Genomic DNA, 18,183 nt, shown 5'->3' on the forward strand with positions numbered 1-18,183 from the left:
TTGCACTAGCCACTGGATTAGTGTATATTTGTAGTATTCGAAATTTCGAATGGTGTTGCATTAGCGTATGGACATAAATAAAGTGTGGCAAGCTTTCCCAGATATGTGCTCAAGAAAACTACTACCTGTTTTTCTAAATACTAGACGTTTGGGTACTTTAAATTGAACCGCGAAAACGTCTTATATTAAGGAACAGAGGGTGTAGAGTTCACTCAAATTATCCCGGTAAAGCTAGTCACACCTTTGTTAAAATTAATATCATTATGTTATCGGAGGAGGTCTGTAAGTTTGTCTCTAATGCCTGTCGACTACACACCTGACATCATGATGTAATGTTAAGTCATTTCCTTTTGTACAGTGTCACTGAATTGTCAAGGCGGTGATGGCATTTTATTTTAGTTGAACTGCACAAAATATGCTTAAAAGAAGAGGAAAGGTCAGGAATCGATCATTCTTTCAGAAAGAACTATATATGCCTTTCTGACATCAGCCGTTGTTGCCTTATTTATTCCTTCAAACAGGTGGTTAGAAAGAGTCTTGCTACCTTTTCCCATTAAGAAATTGGAATGCTTATATTTGTGAGTCTATGCTTCAACTAGTGCCACTTTTATAGTAATCACACTTTCAATATCTATGCAAACAGGGATGCTCGATTTTAGTGGAACTGCACAAAAAGTCCAACTGGTTCAACATTAGGAGCATGTTTTTTTCCAAACCTTTATATCCAATTGGTGGCACTATGAGCTGTTCATTATGAAGGTACATGGTTTGCTACTATCTTGCTACTCTTTTTGTACTGTCATTAGATAGTAATACTAGTGGTTTGCATGTAAATTTATTGGCAGGGTGGACCTACATTGGAGGTGCAGGACAGGATTCAATGATTGGATGCTCAATTTCGGTTGTATCGATTTCACCTCTTCCATCACTACGAACATGGATATCCATGGTCTGATGAAGAATAGGCGCTATATTTCTGCTCTGAACTAGCAAATCAATTCAGTATGAAATTTTCCAGGGCAAAACATGACTGTATCAAATTGTCCAGTGCAAAACATGACAGATGCTAAGCGGAAGAGACATGTTTAAACCGAAAATACAAGGTGGGCTATATGTTTACTAGCTGCTTGATATTTGTGCAGACAGAGATGTCTGCCCGTTGCTATTTGGCAAACACACGAAGTGACCGCGATTTTGGTTAAACTGCACAAGAGAATAGTATAGTCACTGCATGCAGTGCCATTTGAAAATAGACACAGAAAGATTGGATAGTCACTTCATGGACTGCAGAAAAGTAGTACTGTACTATTTATTGGCCAACACTAGGTGCTTCATTGCTTTGGTCTAATTATACAATGGGCACCATTTTGCCTAAGTTAAAGTTTGTATTCTGAAAATAGTCTCGCCGCGTGATCGATAGAAGACCAAATCATATTGCAGTGGATGTTCCTCCATCATGTGTGGTTCATTCTCATGGTTCCAGCTGTTGGTGAAACCACTTACGTTTGCAAGAGGAATTGTAGACTTCACAAACAAATTTGTCTTTCAGTCTGTACTGAATGTGCCAAGAGAAGCATCCATGTTAGTAGGCAGAACAGATGTTTTTTCTAGATCTTTGCTTTTGGAGCCACATATTTGTATATGATCTGTGAATCATTGAGATGCATTAACATGTTGATCTTATGTATGGGAATCATACTAGTTGGTTTTAGTTGCGACGCAAGATCCGAAGTGGCTGATCTTTGCTTTTGGAGCTACATATTTGTATATGATCTGTGAATCATTGAGATGCATTAACAGTTCCTTATTTCTGTTCGCTCAATGTTTACAAGTTACTGATCGATCACTAGCTAGCCTACTAATGCGCTCCTGGCAGTTTTAATTGCGACGCAAGATCCGAAGTGGCAGTTTTTTGAATAAAAATGCCTGCCTATGAAGAAACTGACAAGCTGCTCTGAAGAAAATGCCATGGGAATCTGAAGAAACTGCCAGCGAAAACATTCGCAAATGCCTTATCTCCCAGCTAAAGTTCATCAACTAATGCCCTCGGCTGCGACTCGTTGCATGCTGCTCCGCGTACTGGCTGCGAGCGATTTTGAGTGCCTGCATGCAGCCGGCCGTAATTAAGGCAGCTAACTGATGCGAAAAAAGATGCGCTTTAATTGTTGCGGGCCTTTTAAATCCGTGGAATCATTATTGACAAGGAGGGAGATGATTCGAGTGCACTCGTTTGACCGTCATGCCGGCATGCGACCCAGCACGGACGGGACGGGAAGGCACAGTCATAATTTCAGTTTCTCTAGTTTTCCACGGCAAGCTAGCGCGCTAAGCCATGCCTGCTTAATTATGCATTGAATTCTGATGACCGTCGCGCTACCTTCTGCCTATAAGTACTGTTTCCCGGCCTTCTATGGTGGCACCGTGACCCAACTCGCCCTATCCTCATAAGCCCCCACCGGCCCGACGTCGCTCGCCACTTATCCCCGCTCTTGCCACGTCCGCCATGCCCCAGCCCGTCCGCGATACGCCAGGCCGGAGGCGGTCACCGCCGGAACTAGTGTTCGGTTTTTCACAGGAAGGCAGACGGAGGGAGGAGGCATTCTATTGGTCTTTAGATGGCAATGCGGAGATCGAGGACTTGTTGGAGCGCGACCGCCTGACGGAGGAGCAGGAGTTGTTGGAGCGCGACCGCTTGGCGGAGGAGCAGCGTATCGCCGATTTGCGCCGCCAGCGGGACATGGAGCAGCAGCGCACCGACGCTCTGAGTCGCGAGCAGAGCGCCCGCAACTGGGCCGACTACGCGGAGGTCGGCGCCCGGCAAATAGACCTGGAGGCTGTCGGGCACGCACGCGTTTGCGACGCCGATTTTTACTACCAGCTCGTCAAGTGGGTTTCCCGCTTAGAAGTCGAAGCTTCTGTGGACCACGCCGGCATGGAAAGGGCCAACACGCACGAGCAACGCACCCTATCACACCTCTGGCAAGTCCGAGGCGAGGCGGAGGACGTCGGTGTCGGCGTTTAGCGTGTACCACAGATGGCGGCCGGCATCGTCTAGTTAGCTAAGAGTAAGTTAGTACTTGTACGCTACTAGAGTATTAGTGGGAGTAGATAGTTAACTTGGCTATGATGGTTGTCAACGTGGAAGTTCAGTACTCTATATGTGGATCAGACCTGTTACTTTGCTCTGAATGTTGAACTTTCCGTTTGAACGTATGAAATGAGCTGTTATTTTTTTAAATGGGTTGTATTTGTCCTCCACGGGTTTAGAGGCTGCCTTGTGGGCCTACCAAGTTGACGCGTACACAATCAGGAGATGATTGTACGTGGAGAGGATGACAACAGGGACCCGCCAAGGTCATGGCAGTACGCAAGCAAGTGCCTCCTTATTTCAAGCCAATAAAAAATGGCTCGTCCTAATGGATTTCTGACATCTGGGTCCCATGCCATTGTCAATGTAGTCAATAAACGAGAGAATTGCACAACAAGCGGCTGACACCAGGGACCCAGCAGCTCGCCCAGTTATTTTTGTTTTGGGTTAATTTGATAAATGCCACTCCAAATCTGGTGTTTCTGAGAAATACCACTGCAATTTCCAAACTTTGAAAAATGCCATTTCATGCCATTTCCAGTGGCATTTTTCAAAGTCTGGAGTGGCGTTTTTCAAAGTTTGCAAATTGCAGTGGCATTTTCCAAAGTTTGCAAAAATTGCAGTGGCATTTTTTAAAGTTTGGAAATTACAATGGCATTTTTATGAATCGCCATAATTGGAGTGGCATTTATCTAATTTGTTTTTGAGACGGAAGCAGGGTGTCAACTGGGCTGTGCGGGGCACTCTGGCCTGTCTAGACAGCCTTCTCTTTTATGTTTACCACAGACCAGCCCAGTAGTTTTTTTTCTTTCTGAAAATGGCTAGCCCAGTTTTTTAGTGATTTGCCAAGTAAGTCGCTAGGCCTGTTGGGCTGCAAATATTTCAAGACGAGGAGAGCTTCATTTGACTGGCCGAGAAAATGGCCTATCAGTAATGAGAAATGGGTTGTACATTTTTAAAACACATCAAACCGGCAATTAGTTTCAAATTTCTTTTTTTCATTTTGAGATTTTAAATTGCATTAATTTTTATGCGTTGACAATTTTTCGGATTTTATATTGATATACATTTATTTTTAAAATCAGTTTGAATGTGACTCAAAATTTCAGGATTAAAAACAGTTCGGACCGCACCGAAATATGCAAAATTTCGTATAATTTTTTAACCGTGGCCACAATATGGGTTGTAATGCTAACAAAAAGAATATGGGCTCCAAAAAAACCTTAAGAATTAGCAAATGGGCTGTAAATTATTAGAAATAATGGCAGATGGGTTGTATGCTGTTTTCCACAGATTTGAGGCTTTCCTAAAAAAAAGGTTGGCGCACAAGCAGTGACTGTTGGATGTCCATCCAACGGCCGTCGTGCTTCTTCAATCTCTGCTCTTCCTGCTCCAGCCGCTCAAACAAGTGCCGGCGGGACTGTCTGCTCCCTCCTCCCTGCGGCCGGCTGTGCTACCGCGCAGGTCTCACCGCCCCACCGTACTCCCATCGCTGGCCTAGCCATCCCTCTACTCACCCACACATGCTGTTATTCTCCGGCGACGGCAGACGAACCAGTAAACCCTCGTACAGTCGTACCCCCCTCCGCGTGGGAAACAACTGCCGAGTCTTCCCTACCTCTGTGTCGTTCCCTTCCTAGGCCTCGCCGTCGTCCACCGCCCTAGTGCTCTCGGCGCGGCTTGGTCAACATGGTCAACGACCGACATGCATCTGAAGTGGACTGTACATGGAGAGGCTGATAGCTGGGTCCATGGCCGCACGCAAGGAAATGCCTCCTTATTACGCGCAAAATAATGATTCCTCCACCTGACATCTGGGACCCACCAAAAGGGCCTCTGTATTTCGTGAAAAAATGTTACCGCCGCTGACAGCTCGGACCCACCAGCTATATCTTCGCATGCAAGGAAGTGCCTCCTTATTATGCACAAAAAAATGAATACTCCCCTTGCTAGCTGGGACCCAGTATAGTGGCAGGCTGACTTGTGGGCCTACTAAGTTGACGGGGACGGAGAGCTTTGTCAACTTAGTCAATATGAACGATTCTAGCTCCCGTGACCGTACGATGTCCATCCAACTGCCGTAGTGCTTCTTCAACCTCTGGTCTTCTTGCTCCAGCCGCCCAAACCAGCGTCGGTGGTGCCTCGTGCTCCGGCCTCCCGTGGCCGGCTGTGATGCGGCGGAGGCCACACCGCCCCCTACTACTCCCACCGCTGGCCAGGACATCCCTCTACTCACCCACACCCCCTGTTATTCTGCGGCGACAGCAGCCTCACACCGCAGCGAACCAGTGAACCCTCATACTCCTCTACACGTGGGCATCCACTGCCGCATCTTCCCCGGCTCCGCTTCGTCCCCTTCCTAGGCCTCGCCGTCGTCCACCGCCCTGGTGCTCTCGGCGCGGCGTGGTCAACGTGGTCAAGGAACGACTTCCATCGGAAGAGTACTGTACGTGGAGAGGCTGACAGCTGGGTCCACGGCAGCTGCAAGGAAGTGCCTCCTTATTACGTGGAAAATAATTATTCCTCCGACTGACAGCAGGGACCCACCGGACGGGCCATCGTATTTGGCGGAAAAATACATTTCCCCTCTGACTGCTGGGACCCACCGGACGGGCCACCGTATTTCGCGAAAAAACGTTCCCCCCCGCTATCAGCTCGGACCCACCGGAAGTGCCTCCTTATTACGCACAAAAAATGAATACTCCCCCTGCTAATTGGGACCCACCTTGGTGGGTGGTTGACTTGTGGGCCTACTAAGTTGACGGGGATGGAGTGCTTTGTCAACTTAGTCAATATGAACGATTCTAGCTCCAGTGACCGTACGATATCCATCCAACGGCCGTAGTGCTTCTTCAACCTGTGGTCTTCTTGCTCCAGCCGCCCAAAGCAGCGCCGGTCGTGCCGCATGCTCCTGCCTCCCATGGCCGGCTATGCTGCCGCGGAGGCCTCACCGCCCCCTACTATTCCCACCGCTGGCCAGGCCCTGCAGCGATGGCAGCCTCAGACCGCAGCCGAACCAGTGAACCCTTGTACTCCTCTCCGCGCGGGCTTCCACTGCCGCGTCTTCCCCGGCTCCGCATCGTCCCCTTTCTAGGCCTCGCCGTCGTCCACCACCCTGGTGCTCTCGGCGCGGCGTGGTCAACATGGTCAAGGAACGACTTCCATCGAAAGAGTACTGTACGTGGAGAGGCTGACAGCTGGGTCCACGGCCGCAGCAAGGAAGTGCCTCCTTATTACGCGCAAAATAATTATTCCTCCACCTGACAGTGGGGACCCACCGGACGGGCCATCGTATTTAGCAAAAAAACATTTCCCCCTGACTGCTAGGACCCACCAGCTACATCTTCGCACGCAAGGAAGTGCCTGACAGTCGGGACCCACCTGGTCGAAGCGTACGTAGCATTGTCATTCTGGTCGCGAACATGTACGTACATACTGGTCGATGTAGAGGCGCGCACGTGTCGTAGTAGAGGCGCACACGTAGCATGTACATGTACGTACAGCGGCCAGTGTGCAAGAAAGAAAATACGGCCACATACGTACATACGGGCAGGGTCTCGAACGCCTACTCGCGCATACGTACGGCCAGGGCTCGTGTACATGGCTGGGTCGGAACGGAGAAACTGCGTCGTTGTCGTGTTCATGGGGAGCCAACCGGCTGGGTCGGAACGGAATGCATCGTCGTGTTCATCGGGAGGGCTTGGACGGAACAGCCGATGGAAACGAGGCCTGGCGTACCGCAGAACGGAGGAAACGGCCTTGTGTTCGACCGGCCACGTTCAAAACGGGATCCTGTTCATTGGGAGGGGTCTGGCGTACCGCAAAACGGAGGAAACAGACCTCCTACGGTCGAAACGGGGGTCCTGTTGATCGGGAGGGGTGTGGCGTACCGCAAAACGGAGAAAACGGACTTGTGTTGGAGCGCTACGGTCGAAACGGGGGTCATGTTCATCGGGAGGGGTGTGGCGTACCGCAAAACGGGACTCCACGGGATACTGTTCATCTCCACCGTCGACCCCCTCCAGCCTCCACGGGCTATTGTTCATCCACCGTCGACCTCCTCCATCCTCCACCTGCGACTGTTCATCCACGGGCTCCTGTTCATCCAGCCTCCATCGCCCGCTACTCCACCGGCTACTGTTCAACCAGCCCTCTCCACGGGTTCCTGTTCAACCACCCCTCCACGGGCTACTATTCATCCAGCCCTCCACCGTGTACTGTTCATCCAGCCCTCCACGGGGTGGTCCTGTTCATCCAGCCCTCCACGGGGTCCTTTTCATCCAGCCCCAACCGGCTCGATCGATCGGGGTCCTGTTCATCCAGAGGCAACACCACGGGGTCCTGTTCATCCACCCCCACCGGGAACTGTTCATCCAACCCCCCCCAGCAACGCTCACTGTTCATCCAGAGGCAGCATCGATCGGCTTCAGTTAGCAGCAGTAGCGAAGGAATCGCTCGATCGGGTTCAGTTAACAGCCATCGATCGATCGCTCGGGTTCAGTAACGCGTTGCCTGCAGTGCAATCGCTCGGGTTTAGTTAGAGCCCAACGCCTCACTAGGGTTCAGTTAGAGCCCAGCGCCTCGCACCCACGCGCGTGCGTGTACGAGAGAAACGCGCATCGCTCGGCCCCGACCACCCACCGTAACCGGGAACACCCCGATATTTTCCTCGCCCTCGCTTCTACCACGGTTTTTTCCGTCATGGTCGGCCCAAAGAATGTCATGCAGCTGCGTCTCCGGCCCGCCCAGGACGAAAAGCCCATTTTCTGTCATGATTTTTTGTCATAGAAGTAGGACCCAACCACCTCTATGATGATACCAGGCTTTGTCACAATTATCGTCATAGAAGTGTCATAAGTATGACGAAAAAAATCGTTCGGCCCAAAATGTCACGGATGTGTCTTTTTTTGTAGTGATTCCTTTGGAGTATGCCCCCCGGCTTACGAAACAGGGACACTGGCTGGTATCTCTACTCGTCCTAGCCCTCATCAAGCCATGAGATCTTCAAACAATCAAGCAAGCTTGGAAGTGCAAGAAGAACTCCCACCAAGGAGGCCTTTACACAGGTTACATCATAACAATTTTCACAACTTGATTCACAATTATGGGTTCGAAAATACTCCTCATATGCACATACCATCCAATTGGGACATATCCCATCCAAGAGAAAGTGATTCAGGAGCAAGTTCTTGGGGGCCGGAGAATAAGTATATCATGGCTGAGGTGAGGAAAAATGTTGAGTTGCTTCATAAAGCTCTTCGTGAGATTGAGGGCATAAAGGAGACACTCATGGAAATATTGGGAGTTGTATCACCATCACCTTGTTCTTCATCACCAAAAGAAAATTGAGTATCGGGTAAGGGCACTCCCTTGGCTTCCGCCAAGCTTGGGGGAGGTGCCCCGGTATCGTATCACCCCACTATCTTTTGCCTTTACTTAATTTAGTTCGATCTTTTTCTTTAGATGAATAAAAGTTTAGTTCGATCCTTTCTTTTCGAGGGTTTGCTTAGTGATTTATCCTTGTAATCGTGTGCAAGATATATAATAAAGTTTAGTTTGAGTTTTTGCTTTCTTTACTTTCATGTTGCAATAAAAAGAAAGGAAATAAATTAAAAATATCATATGTTAATCTTATGGTAGGTGATGACACCACATAAGGAAAAGTATAAGTAGGAAATTTTATTAGAGATTGACAAACATAGCATTGGTCAATGATGCAACTCATGAAAGAAATAATAAGGGAAGAGAAGATTCGCATATAAATACACTATCCTAGAGATCTTTTGTGATTGTGAGCCCCCATCAAAATATTATATGCCAAAATTGTTGACGTTGGACAAGGAAGACAACGTAATGATTTATGTTTGTTCATATTCACATAGAAGTTATATTGTCATAGATCCTTCAACATGTGGTGCTTGCCCCCTATCTTTGCTAGCCAAAAATTCCGCACTAAGTAGAGATACTACTTGTGCATCCAAAAACCCTTCAACCCAAATCTTATTTTCAAGAGTCCACCATACCTACCTAGGGATTGAGCAAGATCCCTCAAGTAAGTTGTCATCGGTGCAATAAGGCAATAAAAATTGCTTCTAAAAGTGTGAGATCATTTAGTGTAAGAGAAAATTGAGCGTTGTACCAACTTGTGATGGTGAAGAATAAAAGCGACAGACTGCATAATAAAGGTTGCCATCACAAGGGGCAATACAATGTGACTTTGTTTTGCACCTAGGGGTTGAGCATACAAACAAATAAACACATGGCAACCTCCGCTTCCCTCTGCGAAGGGCCTATCTTTTACTTTTATGAAAAGAGTCAAAGTTTTTCTCTCTATTCCTTTTTATTTTTCTCCTTTGGCAAGCATCATGTGGTGAGGAAAGATCTAGGCACATATGTCCAGTTGAATATGGGTGGCATGAGTTATTATTGTTGACATCACCCTTGAGGTGAATACGTTGGGAGGCGAAACTATAAGCCCCTATCTTTCTATGTGTCTGGTTGAAACGTTTTGCTCATGTGTATGCAGTGAGTGTTAGCAATCATAGAAGACTATATGATGGTTGAGTATGTGGACTTGCCTAAAGGCTCCGATACGTGACCCTTCCTAAAAATATGATGAATTGTAGTTGCAAAGTTGACTGAGAACATAGTTTGTTGGTTTCTAATAGAGTATATGCTTTATACTTCAATTATGTGATGAATTGTCACTTATTCATGGGAAGTCTATGATAAAAGTTCTATGATAAAAGTCTTATGTTTAAATTTGTTGCTGCTATAATAATCTACATGATGCTTCTATGTCCGTATTTTGTTTTTATCGACACCTCTCTCTCTCTAAGCATGTGGACATGTTTTTCGATTTTGGTTTTCGCTTGAGGACAAGCGAGGTCTAAGCTTGGGGGAGTTGATACGTCCATTTTGCATCATGTTTTCCTACTGTTATTTATGATGTTTTTATGCATAATAAAGATTTTTGGAGTAATTCTAATGCTTTTCTCTCATAATATGCAAGGTACACTCAAAGAGGGAGAATTCCGGCAGTTGGAAATCTGGACCTGGAAAAGCTACGTCACGCCACCTATTCTGCACAACTCCAAACAAGCTGAAACTTTACGGAGATTTTTTATGGAATATTTGAGGAATATTGGAGCCAATAAGTACCAAAGGGGGCCCACCAGGTGGGCACAACCCACCTGGCAGCGCCAAGGAGCCCAGGCGCGCCCTGGTGGGTTGTGCTCACCCAGGCCCACCTCCGGTGCCCATCTTCTGGTATATAAGTCATTTTGACCTAGAAAAAATAAGGGGAGTACTTTCGGGACGGAGCGCCACCGTCTCGAGGCGGAACTTGGGCAGGAGCACTTTTGCCCTCCGGCGGAGCAATTCCGCCGGGGGAACTTCCCTCCCAGAGGGGGAAATCATCGTCATCATCATCACCAACAACTCTCCCATCTTGGGGAGGGCAATCTCCATCAACATCTTCAATAGCACCATCTCCTCTCAAACCCTAGTTCATCTCTTGTGTTCAATCTTTGTACCGGAACTATAGAATGGTGCTTGTGGGTGACTAGTAGTGTTCAACTATATGGTTTATTTGATGGAAGATTATATGTTCAGATCCAATATGCTATTTAATAGCCCTATGATCTTGAGCATGATTATCATTTGTGAGTAGTTACTTTTGTTCTTGAGATATGTGTTCGATATTTTGATAGTATGTATGTTGTGATTCCCTTAGTGGTGTCATGTGAACGTCAACTACATGACACTTCACCATATTTGGGCCTAAGGGAATGCATTGTGGAGTAGTTATTAGATGATGGGTTGCGAAGTGACTGAAGCTTAAACCCTAGTTTATGCGCTATTCCGTAAGGGGCCGGTTGGATCCAAAAGTTTAATGCTATGGTTAGAATTTATTCTTAATACTTTTCTCGTAGTTGCGGATGCTTGCGAGGGGGTTAATCATAAGTAGGAGGTTTGTTCAAGTAAGAACAACACCTAAGCACCGGTCCACCCACATATCAAATCATCAAAGTAGCGAACACAAATCGAATCAACATGGTGAAAGTGACTAGATGAAATTCCCGTGTACCCTCAAGAACGCTTTGCTTACTATAAGAGACCGTTTTGGCCTGTCCTTTGCCTCAAAAGGATTGGGCTACCTTGCTGCACTTTTGTTACTACTATCATTACTTGCTCGTTACAAATTATCTGGCTATCAAACTACTCTGTTACCTACAATTTCAACACTTGCAGACATTACCTTGCTGAAAATCGCTTGTCATTTCCTTTTGCTCCTCATTGGGTTCGACACTCTTACTTATCGAAAAGAGCTACAATTGATCCCCTATACTTGTGGGTCATCAGACAGCAGCTTCAGCCTAGGATAGAAATTGATGCATACGGGATTGAGGGGGGACCAATATATCTTAATGCTATGGTTGGGTTTTACCTTAATGAACGTTAGTAGTTGCGGATGCTTGCTAATAATTCCAATCATAAGTGCATAGAATTTCAAGTAAGAGATGACATGTTAGCAGTGGCCTCTCCCACATAAAAACTTGCTATCGGTCTAGTAATGTAGTCAATTGCTTAGGGACAATTTCGCAGCTCCTACCACCACTTTTCCACACTCGCTATACTAACTTAATTGTTTATTTATCTAAACAACCCCTAGTTTTTATTTACGTGCTCTTTATTATCTTGCAAACATATCCCACAACACCTACAAAGTACTTCTAGTTTCATACTTGTTCTAGGTAAAGCGAACGTCAAGCGTGCGTAGAGTTGTATCGGTGGTCGATAGAACTTGAGGGAATATTTGTTCTACCTTTAGCTCCTCGTTGCGTTTGACACTCTTATCAAAAGAGGCTACAAGTGATCCCCTATACTTGTGGGTTATCACTAGGCTATCCCGTTGGTCCCAATGGTTGACCACACCTACCCTAGGTTTGCGGTAGTCGTTCCGCCTCGTCATGGATGAGAAGCACCTCGTGGCAGAGGTGGAGCTTGAGGCAGAACGAGCAGGCGCTATCGCTCTCACCAAGCTCTGCGTCGACCCGGTCTTCATTGCGGAAAATCGCGCCATCTCGAGTCCATTAAGGATGAACAGGTGGTGTCAGGCTATCAATGAACCGCTGCACGATCTTCATCCATGACGGAGAGCAATAAGAGACCTTTGTGGATGAGGATGAGGACGACGAGGGAGAGCAGTTGCCTCCCACCACTGAGAAATTATGTAGGGCCTACTTTCTCTGCATGTTCCCTAGTCCCTACCCTCCCCCACTGCCCAAGTACAACATGCTAGCCAATGAATCTTGTTTGACGCCTTACATGTGTGATGTGTCAAAAAAAGATTGTCGTGACGTGCACAATGACTGAATAATGTCAATAAACATAATGACATGCCCCATCTCTTGCCAAGCTGTTGTTGTGCCACTGGTAGTGTCAATAAATGCATCTAGAAAGAAAAATGCAGTTGCCCCCGTGTCGCCTCCCAGGGGCGACACGGCAGATCCCCAGTCTCGCCGCCACCGACCCCTCCTCCTTCGCCCCTTCCCTCGCCACCGCCGGTAGTCCCTCCCGGACGAAGCCCTGACGTGGGTTGGCAGCGGTGAGGCCGCCCCACCTCTCCTTCCCCTTCCTCGCTCCCCATGCTGCTCCTCTCGAACCCCAGCGCCTCAGACGCGCCATCATCAGTTATCCCTGCTCTCCATCGTCCAGCTCGGGTGGCCGGCCTGGAGTTTGCTGTTAGCGGCGAGGTAGGCTTGCATCTGGCCACGCCCGTGGTGCGGGGTTACCATCCCTCGAGATCGTATTTGCCCATATCCAACTGGAGGTCGGGTCATTGATCCAAAGAGGCTACGGCTAGGGGGTTGGCTGGTACTTCCCGTCCAGGGGGATGGGCCTGGTTGTCGGGGGGATGTCATGTCTCCTAATATAAATCGGCCAGGCGGTGGCCCTCGTGCTCTTCGCGTGAAGTCCCCATTCTACATGTGATCAATCCTCTTTGATCTGGCCATCAATGAGTTCCGGACATCTCCTTCGAAGGAAAACAAGGACTAGCATATATGACACTTTTTTGGACAGCTTGATTGGATAAGGGCCCGTCGTGTGCACCCGCAATATCAGTATAACCAACTTCACTAGGGTATCACGAAGCTCTGTTTTTGTTGACACCTTGGGACATGTCTTCTCCAAGATTTCCAAGGGATCGACACATGATGAGAATGCCATGGCGTGATTGGAGGACCTGCAAGTTGCGAAGGCGGGATCTTGGATGCGATGAAGACTTTGCTTCATAGACAGTTGTTTAGAATTGGCTTGCGGGGTATGTTCTCACCCATGCCGGGCACGAGTTTCTGTGAGCCCGGTGGTAAGTGACTTGTAGTAGTAGCCTCCGCGAGTGGGGGCGGCAACATTGGAGGACTTCTTTGTTGGTGGTGCTCTTTTGAGTACCGAGTCATGATTTCCAGGGTGAAAACCCAAGGTCTAGCCTTTATTAGTTGTGCCTGATAGTGGCCTTGTTGAAGTCATTGTTTTGGTAACGCGGTCTTTCTCCAGGGTGAAAACCTATGATCATTGATCGGGCAACGACAACACTTGTGCATTGTTCCCTTCCTGGAGGCGTTGCTTTTGAAGAACCTTCTTTCTAGTTTGGGTGTTGTCTTTGGTGGTGTTAAGAGTGCTGCTACTGCGGGTGATTGATCACCATGACATGTTTTTTTCTCTTATTATTTTCTTTTTTGGCCGTGTGCATCCTGGATGTTCTTACGCGTCTTGTTGGTGCATAGGCTGGGCGTAATTGGTATCTACTTGATATTAATATATTCCTCTTTAAAAAAATCTTTATCCATTAGGCTTAATAAGCTATAATAACATATACAAGCAAAATTAGTAACAACTAGGAACTAGTTGGGAGATTAGCACATCTGGAACTGTACAACTAGGAAGAAATAGGCAAAGTGCCACAATATGAAAGTAATACGAATGTTACTTTAATTCGTGCTTATGTTTAAGAAAACATACATGTCCTTTCGGTGCATGTTACAGGGCAAAAATAGGAACAAAAATACGATTTCTTGCACCTGCCATCTAAACACTTACATGCAATACATAGATCCTCAACTTTAATTAATTGGTCTCCTTGATAATAGTATCTCCATCCAGCTATCTCTCACGTAGCCATGCACATGAAAGTTTTCATAGTTTACTTATTGTACTCTTTCCTCCAAACATGTATGTGTAGAGCCTTAGCTTCTTCACAAGGATTAGTGTTGTTACTCGTTTGTTTATCTCCTGAAATAAATGCACCAGTCTCTCTTTGACCCGCGCGCTTTGTATTATGAACAACAAAAACTAGCTGTTCATCATTGTAGCTTGGCCGCACGTACTCTAATGTATATGCAGCATATTTTCGGACAACACCAACTTCAGGCGAAACATTAACTTGACTGCCATCCTCATGTGAAGTCAATTAAAAAGATTCCTTCCATTTTTTTCAGCCCATGTGTATTTTATGTGAATAACAATTCCATGTAGAATCAAACTTATTTAATTCTGGATAGGCAAACTATTTTCAATAGCACTGCCAATGATATAATTCACATATCTGAATAGTCTGCACTATCTTAGTTAACTGCTCCAAATTCCGTGCATTAGAAGAATGGGAGAATCCCTGACCAAACTGCGTGCAAGGGTGAACTGATTGTTATCTTCAGCGGAGCATCCAGCATCTTCACAAATTGTGTGTGATCAGTTTTGTTAAATGAACAAACAAAAAGCAATAATAATAAAGAAAATAAGGACATGTCCTGCAATCTAGTATTTGGCAGACGAAGTGACAAGATTGTGACAATGTGATGAATCTTTGCAACAAAAGGGAGTACTTATATATGCATTTGACATTCAAGAATATGAGCTATTAAACCAAAAATGGAATAGTAAAGTTAAAAGACTAAGGGCCAGTTCGCTGTGGAAATAAGTTGCCCCCTCCTTACTTATAGTAGGCTTATAAAATGAAATTTTAGGTTAAGCTTCTAGAATAGCTAGGAAAGGGGCAGCTTATTTCCACACCCTGCCATAGGCCAAAAAAAACTAGCCCTAAGCATGTTCCCTGAGAAATGCTTCAATCGTCCACATGGGTGTAATAGAATGGATTAAATCAGACTCATCGTCTGTGAAATAGCAGCAAATTTAGAGAAGCTGAAAATGACAATAACTTTGCCATCAGTTCTTGGAGCCATGATGTTCATCAGTTAGTGTTTTATTCAAACCGACCACCATTGTTGATCTCCTCCAATTCATTCCCATGTCTAAGATCAAATTACCGCATGGTGCTTAAGCAATAAAATCAAGATCAGTTGTTTAACTGAGGCTCCAATTCACTGGCAGCTACCAATGCTGGAAGTGTCACTGCAGAGAAAAGGAGCTGCATCACACTGCAAACAGATAAAATAACTGACAACAAATGCAGGGCCAAAAGGCACAATTCAGAGTACCTCAAAGATAATAGGTGCATAAAATTCAGTCACAAACACATATAATCCTCACATTACATAAAACTCAGTCCTGGAACATAGCCAGACTAGTATTAAACAGCTAAACACAGGTAAAGCAACTTCCACAGCCACAACCGCAAAACAAATCAGGAATCACTCGGACAATGCCATCATCCCTCAGAGTTCCGCTGCCTGGATGTAAGATGATGCTTCCCCTCCCTCCAAGGCACCTACTTGGATCGCTGCCTCATCTTTCGGCGCTTCCTCTTGAGCCTCCTCATCCTCTTCTTCTTCCACTGCACATTATCACAAAAATGCAGATCATCAGTACAAATTGCATAGTGCTAGATGCGCAGGAACATGAGATAATTCCACATGAAAAGAGAAAGTAGTATGTGATTTAGAATCAGAAGATTGAGTGTTTCACTGGATATCATCACATGATTCTCAGAAACACGGACCAATTGTTCTTCATCATGTTCCAAAACTGCCAATTTGGCATGGCGAAAAGAGAACTACTAAAGAAGGTCATACCTATCTACAAACTAGATCTGCAGTCGGGTTGACATTCAGAATGAGTAGGAGGATTTTATCATCAAATAGATCAGACGCCATTTGTCTTCCTCATCATGGCAACCGACGCAACTGATCTAAAGAAAGAACAAATCTAGGAAAAACACTGGCAAAGAAAACACAGTTCTCTCAGACAAATGCCTCGATTGTCCACATGGTGTAATAGAATGGATTACATCAGACTCGTCATCTGTTTTCATCATCACAGAGAACTATGCACAAATGAAAACAGCAAAAAAAACGCATAAATCTGGCTAACATAACTAGAAGCAGTAATTATATATCATAGAGCAAGCAAATCTGGTCGAAATAGCAACGGTTCTCTCAGACAAATGCCTCATATTGTCCCCACGGTTGAATGGAATGGATTGAATCGGACATCTAATCAGTGTTGATCATCACAGAGAACCACTACCTACGCAAGCGAGCGGCAGCAACAGCAAGAACGAACGCTCGGTAAGCACTAGCACATGTCTAGATCTACCACGGTCGGGACGCAGATAACAGCAGGCGAGGTAGAAGACGGGCGGCAGTACGAACCTTGGCCCTCATCGCGGCGGCGGTGTCGGCCTCGCTCTCCGGTTCGCGGGGATGGCGGCGGCGGGAGTGTGTGGACGAACACCCTAGCGGCGGGGGCTCTCGTTAGATTGTTGGCGGCGGGGGCTCTCGCCTCGTACTTATACGGGCTGGGTGCTGAAGAGGGGGGAAACCCTAGCGGGGTTGGACGGGTGGACGGCTGGGATCAGCCAATGAACGGCGTTCTTATCCGATTAGTTGCTCTGGTATGGGCCTGTTGGGCCTCCAAACAACGCCTAGGCCCACGCTAACATTTGACTGGACTTGATTTCCTAAAGGGAGGAAAAAGAAACTTGACCAGTCTTTACTTTATTCTCTTGTTTTTTTATTTTACTACTAGAACAATGCCCGTGCGTTGCAACGGGATATAAATATTCTAGCACGTTAGCTTGTGATTTACCTGTCAATAATAATGTGATTGTGTAAATAAATGTTCATAAAATTCTGACCATGAATTACCTTATATTTTGATTAGAAGATTGGTAAATAAATTAAAGTGGAGTTGATTCAGAAGGTAAGTAAATTAAGGTGATTGATTATCATATACATGGAAGACTGGACGAAGGGTTGGTGGAAAGAAATATGAAATGTGAACCTTACGTTCTTTTTAAGTACTAGTAGAGATTTAAAAAAAAAGAATAGCATTCCTTTTCCTGCCAGGCGGAGTGATTCGTCCAACATTCCCTTTTTCTAATGATCATTCCTTGAAAACCGTCTTAATCGTCTCATCTTTTATTGACTTGTCAAATAAATTTTATTTTCTTTGGTAAGTCAATAAGTGATTACAAAATAAAATCACGGGCAAGATTTGTTAAATATTTATTTACACAATCACATAATATGAAGATGTAAATTATGAGATAATGTATTGTAATATAATATTTATGCCCCGTAGCGACGCACGGGGAAATATCTAATTTTACTAGAAAAAAGACTAATACATTGTGATGGCGCTGGTGCGCAACTGTTGGTGCAGCACGATTCAGGATTAATTATACTATTTTTAACACAATATAGACGCAAGCGCTCATATATATACGCGCATATACTCACCCCTATGAATGCACACACGTATACCTTTTTTTTTGCGACAACATAGAGCACCTCCGAAAGATTGAGTCGGCATACTATCTACATTTTACAAAGTCACCATTGGCGCCTATCCAGGATATATATGCGAGCAGCAAGACTTGAACCCTGCTGGGTTAGGGATATCACTGTCCTCCTAACCATCCAACCACATGTTGGTTCGCCACGACTAATCATACTGGTGTAGCCAAGTCTTATTTAAAAACTAGGGAGGAAACTTTGTCCTAGTTGAACAACACGTTGCTGCGGTCTGATGTAGTTGCTACTCGTTTGTTTCTAAAGTACCTTGTAATCAAACTACTTGTGATGAGAACAAATCGATAAAGTATCTTGTAATCAAACTACTGAGATAATTTGTAC

At 45.7% G+C, this 18,183-nt stretch overlaps 1 long non-coding RNA gene and 4 other non-coding genes across 5 annotated transcripts; all 5 read right to left on the bottom strand.

Annotated features, from left to right (window-relative positions):
• Positions 1–15,555: 15,555 nt before the first annotated feature.
• LOC123123059 (uncharacterized) lies at positions 15,556–16,886 on the bottom strand. Its single transcript, XR_006460478.1, has 2 exons — positions 16,699–16,886; positions 15,556–15,881 (listed from the first exon to the last, which is right to left on the bottom strand). It is a non-coding gene; the product is annotated as an uncharacterized lncRNA (long non-coding RNA).
• LOC123126922 (small nucleolar RNA SNORD18) lies at positions 15,988–16,068 on the bottom strand. The gene has a single exon (XR_006462125.1). It is a non-coding gene; the product is annotated as a small nucleolar RNA SNORD18 (small nucleolar RNA).
• LOC123126936 (small nucleolar RNA Z105) lies at positions 16,155–16,221 on the bottom strand. The gene has a single exon (XR_006462138.1). It is a non-coding gene; the product is annotated as a small nucleolar RNA Z105 (small nucleolar RNA).
• Positions 16,283–16,369, bottom strand: LOC123126487 (small nucleolar RNA SNOR75). Its single transcript, XR_006461727.1, has one exon. It is a non-coding gene; the product is annotated as a small nucleolar RNA SNOR75 (small nucleolar RNA).
• Positions 16,478–16,565, bottom strand: LOC123126498 (small nucleolar RNA SNOR75). The gene has a single exon (XR_006461737.1). It is a non-coding gene; the product is annotated as a small nucleolar RNA SNOR75 (small nucleolar RNA).
• Positions 16,887–18,183: the final 1,297 nt, after the last annotated feature.

The sequence above is a fragment of the Triticum aestivum genome, chromosome 5D (genome assembly GCF_018294505.1).
Source record: "Triticum aestivum cultivar Chinese Spring chromosome 5D, IWGSC CS RefSeq v2.1, whole genome shotgun sequence".
Taxonomy (NCBI): Eukaryota; Viridiplantae; Streptophyta; class Magnoliopsida; order Poales; family Poaceae; genus Triticum; species Triticum aestivum.